Genomic DNA, 6,778 nt, shown 5'->3' with positions numbered 1-6,778 from the left:
TGCATGCAAAAGCTGCCCACAGTTTTTTAAAGTTATATCTCATTGCTCTATTATCCAGAAATTTCATGTTTGAGTATATAACTGAAATAATTGAAATCAAGGATTCAGATACCTTTGTACCAATGTTTTTTTTGTAACAGTATTCACAAGAGAGAAAAGGTGAAGGAACCTAAATGTCCACAACCAGCTGCCAAGTTGAACATAATAAGGTATATTTATATCATGAAATGATATTCAGCCATAAAGAGATAAATTCTATATATGTTACAAATAATTGAGTCTTGAAAATGCAATTCTGAATGAAATATTCTATCGAAATAGGACAAACATAAAAGAGCTTTAAAGCATTCATAGGGAAATTGAATGAAAAAAAAGAATATTTTTTCATGAACTCTTTGAAGTCCCTCAGTATTATTTGATTTCGCTCAATTGAAATTTGTGGAATATGTAAGGGGATTGAGACAAACATTTGTCAGTGGTTAATATAAAGAGTGGAAGGACCCTTGGTGGGCTGCCAACTGAAAGGTCTATGGTTTGAGATGTTGGATTCTGCTTTCATAAAGATTCACAGTCTTGAAAACCCTATGGAGCAGTTATACTCTGTCATATAGAGTCACCATGACAGGCATTTTTTAGAGTTTTGAGGATTAGCGGCTATTAGAAGAATAGGGAATAAGAGGTCCTAAATTTCTTTTTGGTGTAATGTAAAACTTATGGAAACAGATAGTGGTGATCACTGTAGAATATAGTAAATCCAATTAATGTCACTTTAAAATAATTAAAATTATGGAAAGGTATTGAGTGGCTCAGAAGTTGCTATGGATTAGTTGGTGGCGAGTAGTTAGGTAATTGTTAGTCAGGAATGGGACTAGCTGACAAGTGATAGAAGTCCATGAAGTTGCATGTGCTTCCCTCAAGTATTTGCCTAGACTTGATAGTGAGGTGAAAACATTTTTTTGTGAGCTTGCCTAAGAATGCTAGAGAGGCTAGTGGCCAAGATGTTAGGCTAGATATATTATTTTGTCCAGACCTCTACGATGAACACAAGAAATAGTGAAATGAGTATGAATGGAAATCCCAAGTGGTTCAGAGGAAAGAATAAAGAAGTAGATCAAACACCAATCAGAAGCAGAAAGGAAATGGAACCTGTAGACAAAGAGGCATTTGCAACAGTGAATTACCAAATGCTTTAGTGCAACACTGACATGTTCAATTATTGCAAGCAATACTTCAATCAGGGCTTTATTTCATCTAAATTTACATCAGTGATCCACATCAGTGATAGGTGTCAAGAGAGATGTTATATCCCCACTACCCATACAACTTACCACTAACCAAAGTCTGCAGTGAATTCTTCCAAGATTGAAGCACTGCATTTATACTGCTACTGTATATGGTGGCAAACATTTATGTCAGTATTGTGCTGCTTTCTTTTTGTCTGTTTCTTTCATCATATTTCTCTTGTCCCTCTTGTTTTTTCCTCTTCTTCTTCCTCTTCTCATTTCCAATTAGTATTACTCTTTTGATCCTGTGGAGTGGGTGTCCTTCAATCCTCATCTCTAGTGCCTTTATCCACTGCCACCTCAGGAAATAGTATGTGATTCCCTGCAACAGACGTTGTACCCCCTGCCACATCCATGGCCAACAGTACCTATCACCTGCCCCATCAGAGTTAATGGTGAGTGCTCCTATAGAATGAACATGATATTCCCATTCCAACAATATTTGTTGTTTGTTGGATAGAGCTTTCATCACAACTTTGGGCCTTCTGTTTTTCATTTTCTTTTTCCTTTCTTTTTAATTGTTACTTCTTCCCAACTTAATTTATTCTTTTACCCCCCCCCCATTTATTTCTTTTTTTAAACAGTGATAAAATATACTTTTATTTACTTTGTTGAATTAGAAGAGCATAAAAAATTATTGCTAAAGTAGATATCAGGCAAACAGAAAGGTGCTTTATAGTCCAGTTACCTTGAAGTTTATTTAAACTAAGAGTAAAAGTCACAATGTTTTCATGCAATGCATACCCAGTTCTTTAAATAACAATGATGGCGAATAGCAGAAGGAGTTAAGGAATGCTGTACTTGTGATCCATACAAAACACCAACATTTTTGGGTTATACATAATTAGGGAAATATCTCAAACACTTTGCAAAATACTGTAATAGCCAATACATAGAGGCATGCTTTTAGGTGGGCATAGGAATGCAGTTTAGAAAAGGAAAAATAACGACAAAAACTATTCAACTTCTTTAAAATCAGGGAGCAAGGAAAGCAACATTGAATTTCACATACTGATTTTGTACAACTACTACACAGTACCTTGACTTAAATCCAAGAACAAAAGTCAAGACTCTCCTCTATTTTTGGTAAACGACTGCATGGTAAAGTTGGATGACTTTCCCCCAGGATTTTTCTTGGGAGCAGCCTTTTAATTTTGTTATTTAAAAGAGGGCAGGTGTGGCACTTTTATACTGATGTCACCAATGTTAATAATTCTTGGGATCTCAGGAGGATTCATATTCTTTACAGCTAATACTGCACAGGCTGGAGCTCCTGCTAAACCAGCCTCAGATTTCTCCAGTTTATTTTGTACATCAATTTGTGTAACAATCGCATTCATGTTGGTCTCCAATACCATTTCCCCATCACCATTTCTGCAAGAATATTGTGAACCTTATCTACATGGAAAATTAAATCCAGTTTACAGATTTTCAAAACACTTGTCTAATGTTTCCATGAATATTTAAATTAGATCTAAAATGCCAAGTTCACTTTCTGAAGAATCCACACAGAAGACAAAATATAATGTTGCATAAAGTCTATATGTTAGTTTGTTGTCAGATTCTCCTATTAATAATCCTCCTTCTAGGAAATTACAAACATTTTCATCTCTTTTAGAAACCAAATGAAATGTCTCCTTGATGATTTGTTGTTGTGTATCTTCACTGTAGGGCTGATAGGACTTGGAGAGCAGCGGCTGGCCATGGTAGTTGAAGATGAGGATAGCCTTGATCATGGCTGGGCCTGGCCACCCGGTGGGCGCTAGGGGGCCAGGGCGGGTGCGGGTGCATGAGCCTAGCCTCAGGATCCTGCCGGGGTTCCTTCCCGCACTGGCCCCCCCATTTTTTATTCCCCCCACATCAGTAACACGCTAGTGCTCCTACCCAGCCATACAAGATATATTCCACCCACCCAAGTATGACTACCTTCTCCAGCACCATTGGATGGATGACAAATGCCATTCAAAACTCACCCAGCCTGTCCTCTGTTGCTCTACATGATCAACAATTAGAGACTCATGTCCTCACTTCCAACCATCACCAAATTCATCCAGAGAAAACTGATAGTGCTCCAGTCATTTCAAAGTAGCAAACAGAGTAGTATGTCCACACAATTGCCCAGGTATATTTAAAAAAATAGTTAATCAAGATGAAGCAAGCCATAACACAATCAACAAATTAATACAGTAACACCACAGTGTCTTGGAGACAGCAAATAAGTTCAAATCACATTAAAAAAGGACAAGATGGCTCAAACAAATGTCCTAAATACAGGGTTATACGATATTACAGAGGATGAAATAAGAATAGAACTACCAGATAAATAATTCAAAATAATTCAGCCTAAGTACCTTCAACAGATGGAGAGAAAAAGTGATGAAAATACCAGACAAAATCAACAAAACTCTAAAAAAACTGAGAAAAAATACCAGAACAAATTGATAAAATAATTTAAAAATTAAAAACCAAACAAAACAAGTAGAAATTCAGAAGATTAACACTAAAATTTCAGAAACAGATAATGCATTTTTAGAGTAAAGAAGTAGAATTGGATCAATGTAAGACAGAATAAATTAGCAATATTGAAGTGAATTTTGCTAATATTAATCAGTTAGAAGAACAATAAGGAAAAATAAATGGGACAAATTAATAAAGCACGGCAATTATGTAGACATCATCAAGAGTAAAAATTTATAGGTGATCAGAATTCTAGAATAGAAAGAGAAAAAGTTGTTATGTTAACTTCCCAGGTATTATAAAAGACAAGAATATAGGCAATCTCAAATCTCAACTAACTTCAAATGATATATCCCAAAATAAAATAGCAATCAAACTATCCAAAGGCAAAGATAAAGAAAGAATAATTACTTTCACTCTGGAAAAATGAAAAGTTACCTGCACATAAGACCCAAAAACCATGAGCTTTGTTTTTTGGCAGAAAACACATATGCAAGAAAGCACTGGGACTAAACACATAAAACCCCCCAAAATGAGGAACAATCAGTAAATTTTCAGCAAAATTTTTTCTCAGTACAATGATAGAATAATAATATGTTCAGCTAATCAAAAAATAAGAAAAATTTAAAAACCTGACCAGCTTTACAAGAAATTCCAAAAGTAATCCTGTGTGGAGAATCAACCACTCAAAAGTCACTGCAATCAGGTTGATGCTGCTTCATAGTTACTCCACAGGACAGAGTTTCCAAAACAGTTACACTCTACAGGAATAGAAAACCCTGTCTTTTCCCCAAGATGCAGATGTTGGTTTTGAACTGCTCACTTGTGGGTTGAAATCCAAAGGTTAACCCTTACATGAGTGGAGAAAAAGCAGCGGGCAATGAATTGAGATTAAGACAAATGTAATATCAACCATAAATCAATCCTGAAAAATAAGTATGAAAAATAAAACCTAAATTATTTTAAATAGTGAAAGAGTTACAGCAATCGGCAAAAGATGACAATTACAAAGCAAAAATGTGGACTGCAGTAGTTATGTAATCTGGTGTCAATTTTGAACTTGATAGGATTAAGAGTGAAGGGGTAGAGTCTACTCTGTCAATCAGGTCATAGCCAATAAGACTTCTGTGTGGGCATAGCCTTCTCTTAAGGATTCTGGGAATTCCGGTATTTTCTCCTTGGATATGAGAAACACTTCTCTCTCTCAACTCACTGCCTTGAAAACTCTCTACATATAAGGCTCACTCCCTTGGAGATGCTCTACTGACAAGACATATGGCACTACTCTCTGGGAGCTGGAGAATCCACATGGACCTACCCTGAAACAACCAGACCCCTAGGATCTGGAGAAACCACGTGGGGACCCTTGCCAGTGCTGAGATGTTTACAATGCCACTAGATCCAAAGACATTTTACCCACTCTCTTGTGATCATCCTGCATTCAGCATCATTGCAAGTGTTTCGTGAGCCTGAAGATGACTTTATAGATTGGTGTGGTAGTTACATAATCTGGTGTTCATTTTGGACTTGAGAGGATTAACAGTGAAAGGATGGAATCCAGTCTGTCAATTGGGTCATAACCGAGGAGGCCTCTGTGTGGTCATGGCCTTCTCCTGAGAATTCTGGGAAATTCAGTATTTCCTCTTTGGAGGCAGAAGACACCTCTCTCACACTCTGATCATTCCCTTGGAGACATTGTAGCTGACAAGACACATGGTATTACACTAGTGCCCTGAGATGGAGAAGCCACATGGACCTACTCTGATACAACCAGATCTCTGAAGCCCTAGAAGTCATGTAGAGAGCCCTGCCAGCACTGAGATACTTACAACACCACTGGATCCAAAGACTTTCTACCCACTGGACTGTGATCGTACTGCATTCAGTGTCTGCATGTGTTTTGTGACTCTGAAGAGGACTATATAGCTAGATATAAGACATATGGTCTAATATTGGACTTAAGGGCTTGGACTGAACTGGATTGGGATGCTTTCTTAATGTATAATTACCCTTTATATAAAACTCTTATACACAAACGAGTCTATGAATTTGTTTCTCTAGTCTACCTGGACTAACACAGGGACTAAATGATGTAGTTACAGATGGAGAGCCAAAAACAATAGAATTTCCAAATTGAGAGGAAGCCAAAACAATAAGATAGGGTAAACAGATTTAAACATGAGTACATATTAATAAATTTGTACTTAATTCCAAAGAAAATCAATAAAATTCTTAATTTTAAAAAGTAAATAAAATATTTAGTAAACACTAGAGGAACAGCAATGAATAATTTATAAGAAAATTCATAAACAAAATGACCTCAGAACAGAAAAATATATGTAAAAAAGAAACATCAGCATCAATCAATAATTGCACTGAATGTAAATGATCAAATTCATCAGTCAAGAGACAGAATAGATCAGAAAATATGACTCACCAATATGTTAAATGTGGCCTAATAATATAACTTATGGAGATAATAAAGGGATTGATGATTTCCTGGTAGCACAAAGGAAGAGAGGGGAGGCAAGAGAAACCAACATCCATGTGTAAAAGGAATGGGGGAAAAAAGTACAAAATTGATTGTGATGACCGAACCTTCTTAATATGATTAAAGCATTGAATTGTAGGATATAATATTAAACATTTTTTAGTCAAAGGGTGAAAAATTGTGTATCAAGATAATTACAACCACAAAAAAGCAACAGTGTCAATATTCATTTCTGATAAAACACGTTTTAATGCAAAAAAACACAGAAAAAGAGACTAGGAAAGATGTTATATAATGATTAAAGGATTAATTCAACAAGAGCATAAAACCAAAATAAGTATCTACATGTTCAATTAAAAAATCCACAAAATATGAAAGCAAACTTTAAAATAAATGTAGAGAAATAGACAAATCTAAATAATAGTATACAACATATAACACAGAACTTGTTGAAAGAGATCAACTAGAAAGAAATCCAGCAAAGACACACAAGATTCAAAAACCACAGTCAATTAACTTGACCCCATAAATACATAGTTAATGTACA

The 6,778-nt window shown here is 35.7% G+C and overlaps 1 pseudogene; it reads right to left on the bottom strand.

Annotated features, from left to right (window-relative positions):
* Positions 1-2,440: 2,440 nt before the first annotated feature.
* LOC142434567 (AP-3 complex subunit sigma-1-like) lies at positions 2,441-3,019 on the bottom strand (annotated as a pseudogene).
* Positions 3,020-6,778: the final 3,759 nt, after the last annotated feature.

This window comes from Tenrec ecaudatus, chromosome X, assembly GCF_050624435.1.
Source record: "Tenrec ecaudatus isolate mTenEca1 chromosome X, mTenEca1.hap1, whole genome shotgun sequence".
NCBI lineage: Eukaryota > Metazoa > Chordata > Mammalia > Afrosoricida > Tenrecidae > Tenrec > Tenrec ecaudatus.
Note: the sequence above shows the minus strand (reverse complement) of the source record. Positions and strands in the feature narration are given on the sequence as shown.